This window comes from Protopterus annectens, chromosome 9.part0 (assembly GCF_019279795.1).
Source record: "Protopterus annectens isolate FY-2018-M chromosome 9.part0, PAN1.0, whole genome shotgun sequence".
Lineage (NCBI taxonomy): Eukaryota > Metazoa > Chordata > Ceratodontiformes > Protopteridae > Protopterus > Protopterus annectens.
This window is the reverse complement of record NC_056743.1, coordinates 576,913,174-576,927,143: the sequence shown is the minus strand read 5'-3', so window position 1 is coordinate 576,927,143 and position 13,970 is coordinate 576,913,174.

Below are 13,970 nucleotides of genomic sequence, written 5' to 3'. Positions count from 1 at the left end.
TGACAAATTTTGCTCTGACTTTACTCCTCTCTCCCCTTTAAAAGTTACTCAAGATATACCTGAGACTGGATCACCCCCAGCTATTACAAAAGACCAAGTCCTAAAAGTGCTACTAAAAGCTAAAAATATTGCATTGATGGACTGGATGCATCTTAAATAGCATGAAGCATGATTTAAACATAGTGCTAACAACAATGTTCAATCTCATCCTCCAAACAGGATTTGTATGGAATCAAGAACAGCTACAGTCCCATAAGTCTGAACAACCTTGTATGCGAAGCCATGGATAGACTTAACATGGAATTAATGAATCAGGACATAGGGATGGTTCCAAACATAAACCACAGCATGCATATAAAATGATGCGAGCAGGAACTGAAGCAGGGTTTTACAGAAAAAAGGCAAATGCAAAAAATAAGTATTTTGATTTGATATCTTAAAACAGACTTTCTATTTAATACTAGTAATACTAATAATCATAATTATAATAATTAAAATTTGCTTAATTAAGAAAAAGAAACCCTAAATTTTCACCTGTCCAAGCCTGCCCATATCTGCTTTGAAATTATTTTCATTCAGGCTGCTTAAGTTAGCTGTCATCTGATGCAGTCTGAACCAGTAGGAAAAGGATGTTCAGTGCTTCACTAACAACTCAGCTACCACCCCACATCATGGACTGAAGTGCTACTTCTTCTTCAAAAATTGGTAAGAGGACATGTAATAAGGCATAATTCTTTAATTCTCTAATGAACTCTAGCCTGAAAGTTTGGTGGGTAAAATGGCAGTGATTAGCTGCCTAGCCAAAATGAACAGAAGTTTTGACTTTTTTGTTTTCTTCTAGTGCTTACTAAGGTATTTTATACCATAGTGTTTTCATTGGTTCAAATCGGTTAGTTTACTATTTAGTTGTAGAGGTACATTTCTCATTTCATCTCATCTTTTTTTTCCTCAAAAAAATTTTTATTAATGAATATAAGTTCATGACAAAAAGTTAATGACCATAAGTATGAATTTTACATTATTAAATAAAAACAAATATTTCATTGAACAATACAAATAGCAAACTCAACTATTTACAAGATGTCTACACATATAAGAAGAATGTTATTTATAATCATCTTGTTAGTTATTATTTCAGCTTATGTTTCTTTAGTAATTACTTGTTGTTTGTTTAATAGTTTCTTGAGTTTAAGCCATGCCTTAAGTGCTGATGTTGTTCTGGTGGTTCTTCCTTTGGTGAATAATATCTATAGTTGACAAGATTCAGTTGCAATGTTCATAAATTCCTTCACTGGGGGTGTGGAGATATGTTTTCCAGTTTTTTGTAATCACTTTTCTTGCAAAAGTCAAAAAGCTCCAAAGAAGAGGGCATTCATTTTTCTTGACACATGATGGAATTGGTGTGTTGAAGAGTATTAAAGATTTGTTTAATGTAAAGTCAAAGAGTATTAAAGATTTGTTTAATGTAAAGTCATCAGTGAATAATGCCTATAAGAATAAGTTAACATCTTTTCCAAAATGTGTTAACTATATTACAGTCATAAATCATATGCAGCCAGTGTGCTTTAAGTTCTAATCCACACCTCTAGCACTTAGTTTTCTTATTAAACATAAGTTCAGCTTTGTGTGGATTAATAAAAGTTTCATGAAAACATTTCCAAGAAAAAAACTTCCATTTCAAAGATATTGTGGTTTCCACAGTAGAAGAAAGAATCATATTTGTCTCACTGCTACTAGGGCAATACATACTAATAGTTCTAAAATAATTCCAATAATTATCTTTACATTCATTTGTCTTAATCTTATTGATCTTGTATAGTTTAGATAGTAGCATTTTTCTATGACACCTTGATGCATCAGTAATATTAAAAATTATACAAATTTAGCTTTTCCTTTTTTAATTGAAGTATGCACCGAGTTTATTTTTTCCTCACTATAAAACCTACAATTTTGCACTTCTAGCCACATCTCATTCTGTATGTTAAATTTATTAATAATATATTGTGAGGTGTTTTTTTCCTAATTCATAAACTGATACCAATATATTAGTTGTTTATCTTTGAAAGTGTTCATTATGCATGTGTTAAATGTGTTAATATTGTTTTGTGTAAATGGTATAGGAAATTTCAAAAACAACCATGCTTTATTGTCTGGATCTCTACATATAATATTTCTGAAAATTTTCATTGTTGATGTAATAATGTGTGAATTTATAACTATTTATACATAATATTTTGGTTTTATCTTCATTAAATGAAATGCCTGATTTAGATTTATTTTAATATACTTGAAAAGACAATTAAGGGAGTTTTGTTATCTTTCAACATCAATAAAATATAATCAGCGAACAGAAGTATTTTTGTGTATTCTGAATTTAGATTTTGGTTAAACTGTACTCCTATATATATGTACTTGATCTTATATAATTTGTAAAGGGTTCCATGACCAGAGTAAATAATAGGGGAGATAGTGGGCAACCCTGTTTAGTTATTTGTATTGATTGTGAAACATAAGATCCTATTTTATAGTGGCAAAATTTTTTTTGGGGAAGGGGAAAGACTACCAGTATCAAGTATATGCTAATTACTTATAAATGTGTTTTGTACTTCGGTGTCTTTATGCATCTAACTAAAAGTACTTACTGAAAAGAACTTGACAATTTTAGTTGTCAGCGCAAATTTGAAAGTCATATTCAAGTTGTGAAATGAAAGCTGCAGGTCATTTTCAACATACCCTAAAATGGCGGATGTTGAGTTGTAGCTTTGCCTCAGTTTGGCTGTGTCCCAATGCAGAGTAAGCTCACAATTTGTTTAATAAATGACTCTATGTTGGGTAGTATGCCTCTTGCCAGTGGAGAGTTTCACAGAAGTGTTTGGAGTTGTGTTGTTACTTTGGTCTGTTTCATGGAGTTGTGGTTTTAGGCAATTTTGTAAGCTGTTGGTCAGTAGTTTTGAAATGGTGATGGATGTGGGAGGTCAAACAGTAGACCCTTCCAGGCTCCTTGCTCCGCCCGGGGTCCCTTCAGCCAGGGGAATATAACTGCAGAGTTATCTTTTGGAATTTTTCCTGCTTTGGGGGAAATGGCATCAGACAGTAGGGTTTCAGAATGCTTAGCATGTGGCAGTTTCAGGCTGCTGGTACCCTGTAAGCTTGTCAAACTTTTGAGGGGCAGGGTGATTTACAAGCTGGTGGGTCAGCAATTCTTATGGTTTGGGTGAGGTGGTTAGTGGCTGCATCTTAGGGCATGTGCTTAAAGGGTAATTTGAGCTGGATGTGGGGATATAGATATTGGCACGCATGCTGTTTTATTGAGGTACATGTTTGAAGGAGTACATCATGCAGAGATTGACTTGTTACCTGCTATTGTGTTTTATCTATTTTTCATATGAATGGTGGTTGTTGGGCAAATTAGTGGCAACCCATTAAAGATGGAAGTTAAGAAATAATGCCATACATGTGGTTTTGGACTTCATACCATTCAAAATTCATGTGAGTCCGAATGTTGGTAAGAGAAATATTTAAAAAATGTATTTAAAATTGCCTCTGTCTTTAGCCTTGGCCCCATTTTTCCTTATGACTTTTTCCTGTTCCTTTTATTTCAGAGGATTTACATTTTTTTTTCTTTGCAGATGGCAGTGCTGTGATGGGTGTTTAAGCTGCTGTAGTGATATGAAGTGAGGTCACAGATGGTGGAAGTACAGATTTTGTGTCAGCCGATGGTCCAAAAAGTAGTTTCATCAGGTGAGAAGTACAGAGTGGGTTTTGGTTGGTGGCCTGAAAGAAATGGACCTTGAAAGGGGATGGAGGTTGTTGCAGATGATTTGCTGGTCCCTACACTGGTGCACATGATGTGAAACATGGGGGGAGCACAGATGGAGCAACTGTAAGTGCGCTGAGGAAGCTAGATTTCAAAAGAAAGAGATTCAGCTGAGGTGGACATTCCAGTTGCTGGAGTGGTGCTCCATGAGTTTGCAGGTAATCTTACTTTATTTTCTGGTCATAAGGGCATGTCAGTGTTGGTGTCATTGGGGTAGTATAGAGCCAGTGAGGAGCAGGTATGTTGGGGCAGGGTAAAGTAGGGTTGGGGATGGTTTATGGGGAGTTTGGGGTTCCCACAGGTGGGTTGAAGTCAGAACAATCATAGGATCCTTGGAAGTTATTAAGCTAATGGCTCTAGGGCACTTACAAGCTTGCCAAGTTCAACCCTTATTTTCATGTGCAGTACCTAATCCCTTGTCCAACAGGGACAGGTTGAACCCTTGGGGTGAATTTTCAGTTCCCCATTCAATTGTTCAAATTGTGTTTGAAGAGGGCCAATGAGGTGTGCTTTTTGACATGAAGCGAGAGTTTGACCATAGGTGTGATACCTTCTCAGAGACAAATATGTTCCTCAAGCAGGTTTTACTAATGTCACATACCAGGTTAAGGTCTTTTGAGCAAGGGACATGCGTACCATGTTACTTGTGCTTTGGGCTGATAAGAGGTGGTTCAGTATATGGATTATTTAGAAATAGGTAGGGTTTGGATGGAGCATTGTAGGTATGCAGGTGTTTTGGGGGATATGTGAGAAACTGGGTGATTTGTGGGCTATGTAGAAGTTAGAAGGCTTAAGCAAGGTGTTGCTTAGGCTTGCTTCTGGAGTTTGGGAACCTTTTATAATGAAGGAGTATGGTAGGGCATTGCCAAATTGGTTAAATTTGTGTTGCAGGGATTCAGTGTACCCTTTATAAGGAAGGCATACGGTAGGACATTGACAGATTGGTTAAATTTGTGCTGCAGCTGCTTGGTGGAAGGACTTTGGTGGGGAAGACGTAGTTATTTGTCAGGCTAGGGAACAAGGTGACACAGTTCAGTTGGTCAAGGAAGAGTTAACTGTGAGTAGTATAGTTGCATGGGTGACAAAGCTATGTAAACTTACTAGCTGTTGATTGGTGTTTCACTGGTTTGAAGGGTTGGGGTACGTTTGATATTGTGTAGATTGACAGACATTGGCTATTGTCTTGTGAGGATTGACATTGGTATTTGGAGGTTTATTGGGCTGCAGTTCATGTAACATTTATTTTATTAATGTATTGCAGTCATTTTGAGGGTGATTTATTAGGCAGCAAATGCTATGATGGCCAATAAATGTTTTCTTGTTTATAATGGATAGTGGGTATGTTGTCGGTATTGGTGTTAAATTGATTTTGAAAGGAAATCTCATTTTGTCATTATTATTTACAATGGGCAGCAAAATAAGGCTGCAGTTAGGCAAGATGGTATGCAATTGGCTTTGTGTGGTTTCGCATGGCATTGGGTTTAGTTTGATAGGTAATTACCTGTGAATCATTAGGAAGCTACTATAGGTAGTGAGGATAAGTGAGGATTTAGTTAATATACAGAGCTTATGCTAGGTTATGGTTATTACTTTAACATCACAGAGGGATCATTGGTTTAATTTCAGCCATTTAAGCAATTGTCTGTTTTTGGTATTTATATGATAGGGATTTGTGAGGTAATGACAGTGATCCAGTTTGGTTTAGAGCAGATAAAGTACACCAATGATGTTTGGCTTACCCCTTTTAGGTGTGGTTAGGTTGCTGCAAGATTTGGTTGGAGGGAGGGGGAACAGCCTGGTCAGGCTGGTGGGCAGAAAAGATGTGCAGGCTTTGATTCTTCTGTTCCACCTCTGGTGCTGGATGTTCATTTCAATGAGTTGGGAAAGGAAAGTGAGCAGTTGGACGCTGCTTGATAAGTAAAATAAGTGAGCAGAGGTAAGGATGTTGCTTATTTGGCTTGATGTTTAATTCAATCACTGGTAAATGAAGTGAGTGGTGACATGTTGCTTCATAAGTAAAAAGTGAGAGCAGGTATGGGAATTGCTTACTGGGTCAGGATGAGTGAGGTCACACTTCCCTAGTTAACAGTTTTATGGATGTTATCCTCTGATTAACATTATGTTTATGTTTTAATTAATAAATAACATTAGTTAATGAAGTTATGTTTATGGAAGTTTAATAAAGGTTGTCAAACATCATTCAGTTTGATGTATTTTTTTTGAGGGAACTTGGACAAATGAGGTTTGGTAACAAACCAATTTGTCCAGGGATATCTTCAGGAGGAGGGGTTAGATAGAAACAGTAGTGGGGATTAATTGTGTAAGGGAAGTATAGTCGGAGGGATGAAAAGGTTAAATGGGAATGAAGGAAGAGTGGGAGGAAATGAGGTAAGAGTAGGGAGGGGCTTAATGGGTGTTATGCAAGTGTACCTGGGTAAGGAATCACATTTTGGCGTGAACTTGCTACCCATCCTCCCTCCCTCTTTTGTGAGGCAGTGCGGGATTGTGGTTATTTTGTAAGACTGGATAGAGCATAGAAGAGGGGCAGGCTTACCCTCTTCTGTTCCCCTCTGGTGTTGCATGTTCATTTCAATGAATTGAGAAAGGAAAGTGAGCAGTTGGAGGCTGTTTGATAAATGCTTATTGGTTGTATGTTTAATTCAATAAGTGGTAAAGGAAGTGAGTGATGGGACACTGCTTCATAAGTAAAACAAGCGAGCAGGGTTAAGCATGCTGCTTACTGGGTCAGGGTGAATGAGGTCCCGCTGCCCTAGTTAACAGTTATATGGATGTTATCCTCTGATTAACATCAGCTATACGATGGAAGTTTGGGCACCGGGCTGGCAACTCAACACCGTAAAACTCCACTGCCAGTCATGAGCGGACAAGATGATCCACTGTGGCGACCCCTAACCGGGAAAAGCCGAAAGAGAGAGAGAGAGAGAGAGATACTATGTTTATATTGTGATTAATAAATAATATTAATTAATGAAGTTATGTTTATAGAAGTTTAATAAAGGTGATCCAGCATCATTCAGTGTGATGTGTTTTTATTTAAGTTGAACGGTACAATATGTTTTAAAGTTTCATAAATGTGTATTAATGCTTTTTATCAATATTAGCTAATGAATTTGTTATAATATTTTGAGTTTTATTTTAACCAATGTTTATTTGTCATTCATCACACGACTTCAATGTTTGCTATTTAAAATGCTCATGCTTAAAGTGGTATACATCTGAAGAAGCTATTTGTAAAAGCTTGTTTAAGCTTGTACTGTGCACTGTTCTTATTAAATTTCTACCAGCTGTTTCAGTGGTGGCATTGAGTTGTTGTTTGTTACTTCTGCTTGATTTAATTCAGTGTGGTTGTCTTTATTTGTTAGAGCAACATCTTTGACTGAAATTGGAGCATAGACTGCACCAGCTTTTCTCATTACTATTTAAGGTTTTGACCCTTAGCCCATTGTCCTATCTAGGCTGTGAAATTCTTTTATGAATTTCTTCATGACATGATGGCAAAACATAGTACAGTGAAGTAGTGTAGCCTAAAACTAAATAGCTAGCTGTGACCACTGTTCATTGTACTAACCTACACTGCTGTGCTGAGCAATGCTGATAAGTTACACAGTGATTCCCCACATCTTGAATGCAGGATTGCCTAGTACAGTGTTGCACTAGGCGGGCTTGTGCATCATTCAGGAAATTGATATGGCATTTGTACACCACCATAGACTACCCAATCTATGTTCATGTATCAGAGTATTCTGCAGAGGTGTGCAAGACATAGTGCATAAGATACATTAACTTATCTATGTGAATGAATGCCACTTGCCACAGATACAAAGTGGCATGGATGCATTTCAAGGAAGTATGTCTATTTAAGTAAACATTAAGCAGCAATAATTGTTTCAAATGAAGAAAAACCTTAATGTGATGGAGCAAAAATGGCAAATACTTCAAGATTGTTTATTACTGCTTAAATACTAATTATTATGTTGCAGAAAAGTATGCACAAAATGGTTAATGGCTGTTAAATTTGTAAAATGGATACCCATACTGAAAATATTAAAGCTTCTGATGCGAGTAAGGAAGACCACACAACTTTTTTAAGACAGCGGAACTTGAAAAAAATGACATTTCAGAAGATAAAGAGTCTGTTGTTATTGTTTTTAAATATTTCAGGCATTAGTGGTTGCAAATGGCACTGCAAAACTGAAGAAGAAACTAATTCATCTGAAAAGTCATTTCAAATTACACAGACTGTACACAGTAAGACCCTGTCCTGTTCGATTCTCAGCTAAAGCATTTTCTGTGTGGAGACATGCATGAATGGGCATTCGTTGAAGGTTGTGCGTCAGGGCTGGCAACTTGGCATGTAAAAATCTACTGCCAATCATTAGCGGACCAGAGTTCCGCTGTGGCAACCTCTACCCGGGAAAAGAAGGAAAGACACAACATATGAAAGCATGTTGAAAGTTTCGCCTTCTAAACATCAGTTCACAACTAACTATTCAAACACAACTGTTCAAATACAGAACTTCATGACGTAAATCAAGAAAACCATAAATCTTTTGTTCTTGATGTGGACAGGAAGGCATGCTGCACCCCACCCACAAAGTGAGGGACTTTAATCATGCAACTTGGCATGTAAAAATCTACTGCCAATCATTAGCGGACCAGAGTTCCGCTGTGGCAACCTCTACCCGGGAAAAGAAGGAAAGACACAACAACATATGAAAGCATGTTGAAAGTTTCGCCTTCTAAACATCAGTTCACAACTAACTATTCAAACACAACTGTTCAAATACAGAACTTCATGACGTAAATCAAGAAAACCATAAATCTTTTGTTCTTGATGTGGACAGGAAGGCATGCTGCACCCCACCCACAAAGTGAGGGACTTTAATCTCCACCTCTATCTTAATCATCTATTTTAACTCCTCACTTCGAATAATAAAAATATTTAGCAAGAATGAAAACAGTTCTGTCCAAGTACTCATCTTCCTGTGCCATTAAAAGCATTGGACTGATGATCAGTCAGTTTAACACTGAAAGGATGGAATTCTACCACTCACAACTTATTCATTTACAATTCACTGACATTTGTGGCTTGCACAACTTATCCAGTTGCTACTTTTTGACATTAGTGAAAGCCATTTGGTTTATTTTGCAGATCTGTATAGTCAAGCTGAGAACTTCAAGTTTGAAAAAGGGCTTACAAATGCTTTTAGAGATGGAGCTACAGGTGGCATATGTTGTGAAACCTACAAAACATCCCGCTATCTAGAAAGGATCAGATACTTGAACTTGAATATGAATGGAAATAGCAGCTAATGACATCTTAGAATTATTGTAGAGAATGCCATCAGACAAGGAGATGATCATGCAGCTGATTATGATACAATCAGCTTGGACAATTCATTAAGAAATCTGATGAAAGTCTGGGGGGGTTGAAATATATTACTTTCTAGCTGTAGCAACCCTAAAGGCAATAATAATTAATTATGATTATTATTTATTTATAAATTGACCATGATTAATACTAGCAAAGAGCAGCATTCTACTTTCTCCATGAATGATGCCGTCATTCAAAGGGGGTCTAATATTTGTCATCCTGGGAGGATATTTATTTATTTATTTATTTATTTACCAAACTGGAAATAAATAAATAAATGATGCTGTCATTCAAAGGGAGTCCAAAATTTGTCATCCTGGGAGGATATGATCAACAGCCCATGCTGTTTCACCAGAGGTGGCCTGCATCTGTCCCGTCTAGGGTTTTGATTATTGGTAAATACATTGTCCATCCCATAGGTTCTTTTTAGAAAATGAAAACCTGATAAACCTACTAATATAATGAAACAAGCAAAGGAAAATATGAAGGTGTTACTGTTCAATGCTAGAGGCCTAAACAAGAAACTTTATTCCCCATAAGCCCTTTCCATTCTAGAGGACATTAGCATCTGTGTAGTACTGAGACATGATTTAAAATAGTGGAAAGCATGCCAGCTGTGCAGGGCTATAATGCCTTCAACCCATTTAGACCAGCTGCTGTGCAGAACAGGAACAAAGGTGGAGGTATCTCAAACTACATCCAGAAGAGATTTACAGTACATTAAGGCTGATAAAGCTGTGTGATGCACTAGAGCTTCTTTGTGTCCAAATAACCACCCGAATGGTCTAGGACCATATGTCAGCAAGCTACAGAACTCCCTCTATGACAAAATAAAGCCACAAAACCTAGCTAAAGGAACTAGAATCACTCAGTTGTTGTTGTTGTTGTCTTTCGGTTTTTCCTGGTTAGAGGTCGCCACAGCGGAACTCCGGTCCTCTAATGATTGGCAGTAGATTTTCACGAACGCCGAGGTGCCAGCTCGACGTTCAACCTTCAACGAAGGCACGCCCATCTGAACCTAATACCATTTTCCTAAATTACCTAAATTATCTGACTAGACTAGGAAACATAAACCACCACTAGTGCACAAGCACAGAGATTCCTGGAATTTGTCATTACAAATGTCCTGGAAACATTAGTCAGAGTATGGACTAGGGAGAATAACATCTTGGATCTTGTCCTTACTAATATGGGAGCATCTTAAACCATCCATTGCGTATCTTCATCACTTGTTAAATCAGACCATTAAGCAGTCTCTTTCAAAATAAAACTGAAACCAGAGGTCCTTTCAGCCCAGGTACCCTTAGAAATTTCTTTTATACAAACTCCCTACTCCTATCGGATACATTGGTAAGCTTCAAATCTCCACCAAATCAAGCTAACTCCACTGAATATACAGAAATGTATGCCACCACACTATACCAACATGTAAACAATGGCACACATGCAACTACTGTACCAAATAGGAACAAGTACAGGGCAAACCCCAGAAGCAAACAAACATGGTGGAACCATAATATAAAAGCTTTATATTAAAAGGAAAATAATGTTGACCAAAAGTAAGAAGAGTAATTCTAAGATTGTTAGAGCCCTTCTCACTAAAATAATCAAACAACTAAGGAGCTTAGTGAAATTCACCAAAGCCAAATCTTACGCTCAAATATCTACTCAAAACAAAGAAAATCACAAGGCATTGTTTAGTTATTTCTTAAGCTCAAAAGTACAAGGCAGGAATGCACTGAACTGATTGAGAATTGTGTTACCTACACTGAGTCTGAAGATACAGCAAACCTATTGGCTGACAAATTTTGCTCTGACTTTACTCCTCTCTCCCCTTTAAAAGTTACTCAAGATATACCTGAGACTGGATCACCCCCAGCTATTACAAAAGACCAAGTCCCAAAGTGCTACTAAAAGCTAAAAATATTGCATTGATGGACTGGATGCATCTTAAATAGCATGAAGCATGATTTAACCATAGTGCTAACAACAATGTTCAATCTCAGCCTCCAAATAGGATTTGTATGGAATCAAGAACAGCTACAGTCCCATAAGTCTGAGCAACCTTGTATGCCAAGCCATGGATAGACTTAACATGGAATTAATGAATCAGGACATAGGGATGGTTCCAAACATAAACCACAGCATGCATATAAAATGATGCGAGTAGGAACTGAAGCAGGGTTATACAGAAAAAAGGCAAATGCAAAAAATAAGTATTTTGATTTGATATCTTAAAACAGACTTTCTATTTAATACTAGTAATACTAATAATCATAATGATAATAATTAAAATTTGCTTAATTAAGAAAAAGAAACCCTAAATTTGCACCTGTCCAAGCCTGCCCATATCTGCTTTGAAATTATTTTCATTCAGGCTGCTTACGTTAGCTGTCATCTGATGCAGTCTGAACCAGTAGGAAAAGGATGTTCAGTGCTTCACTAACAACTCAGCTACCACCCCACATCCTGCACTGAAGTGCTACTTCCTCTTCAAAAATTGGCAAGAGGACATGTAATAAGGCATAATTCTCTAATTCTCTAATGAACTGTAGCCTGAAAGTTTGGTGGGCAAAATGGCAGTGATTAGCTGCCTAGCCAAAATGAACAGAAGTTTTGACTTTTTTGTTTTCTTATAGTGCTTACTAAGGTATTTCATACCATAGTGTTTTCATTGGTTCAAATCGGTTAGTTTACTTATTTAGTTGTAGAGGTACACTTCTCATTTCATCTCATTTTTTTTTTTTCCTCAAAAAATTTTTTATTAATGAATATAAGTTCATGACAAAAAGTTAATGACCATAAGTATGAATTTTACATTATTAAATAAAAGCAAATATTTCATTGAACAATACAAATAGCAAACTCAGCTATTTACAAGATGTCTACACATATAAGAAGAATGTTATTTAGAATCATCTTGTTAGTTATTATTTCAGCTTATGTTTCTTTAGTAATTGCTTGTTGTTTGTTTAATAGTTTCTTGAGTTTAAGCCATGCCTTAAGTGCTGATGTTGTTCTGGTGGTTCTTCCTTTGGTGAATAATATCTCTAGTTGACAAGATTCGGTTGCAATGTTCATAAATTCCTTCACTGAGGGTGTGGAGATATTTTTTCCAGTTTTTTGTAATCACTTTTCTTGCAAAAGTCAAAAAGCTCCAAAGAAGAGGGCGTTAATTTTTCTTGACACATGATGGAATTGGTGTGTTGAAGAGTATTAAAGATTTGTTTAATGTAAAGTCAAAGAGTATTAAAGATTTGTTTAATGTAAAGTCATCAGTGAATAATGCCTATAAGAATAAGTTAACATCTTTTCCAAAATGTGTTAACTATATTACAGTCATAAATCATATGCAGCCAGTGTGCTTTAAGTTCTAATCCACACCTCTAGCATTTAGTTTTCTTATTAAACATAAGTTCGTCTTTGTGTGGATTAATGAAAGTTTCATGAAGAAATTTCCAAGAAAAAAACTTCCATTTCAAAGACATTGTGGTTTCCACAGTAGAAGAAAGAATCATATTTGTCTCAATGCTACTAGGGTAATACGTACTAATAGTTCTAAAATAATTCCAATAATTATCTTTACATTCATTTGTCTTTATCTTATTGATCTTGTATAGTTTAGATAGTAGCATTTTTCTGTGACACCTTGATGCATCAGTAATATTAAAAATTATACAAATTTAGCTTTTTCTTTTTTAATTGAAGTATGCATCAAGTTTATTTTTTCCACACTATAAAACCTACAATTTTGCACTTCTAGCCACATCTCATTCTGTATGTTAAATTTATTAATAATATATTGTGAGGTGTTTAACTTTTCCTAATTCATAAACTGATACCAATATATTAGTTGTTTATCTTTGAACGTGTTAATTATGCATGTGTTAAATGTGTTAATATTGTTTTGTGTAAATGGTATAGGAAATTTCAAAAACAACCATGCTTTATGGTCTGGATCTCTACATAAAATATTTCTGAAATTGTTCAATGTTGATGTAATAACATGTGAATTTATAACTATTTATACATAATATTTTGGTTTTATCTTCATTAAATGAAATGCCTGATTTAGATTGGAGTATTTTAATATACTTGAAAAGACAATTAAGGGAGTTTTTGTTACCTTTCAACATCAATAAAATATAATCAGCGAATAGAAGTATTTTTGAATTTAGATTTTGGTCAAACTGTACTCCTATATATCTTTACTTGATCTTATATAATTTGGAAAGTGTTCCATGACCAGAGTAAATAATAGGGGAGATAGTGGGCAACCCTGTTTAGTTGTTTGTATTGATTGTGAAACATAAGATCCTATTTTATATAAGCTAATGAGTTATTATAAAGGTTTTGCATAACTTGTTGAAAATTCTTAGAAAAAATATATCCTGTAATATTAACATGAGATAATTACAATTAACTGTATTGAAGGCACTGCTGATATCTAAACTTACTAATGTTAAATTTGCATTTATATTGTTGCTATAGTCATTTCTTTTTATATTATCATAAGTGGATCTGTTTCTTATAAAACCAGTTTGATCATTATTTTATTTATTTATTTATTTATTTACATTTGTTGACCGTGAATGTCTGACTGGACATAGGTCCATTTTCAGCAGAGGCCCAGGGAGAAAAGCTCCATGGTTAAAATAAACAAACAGTAGTTACATTGGATTTACATAGCAATTAACAATTTGATCAACATAGCAATGAAAAATTACAAACATAGTTACAGATGAAGAACATAGTACA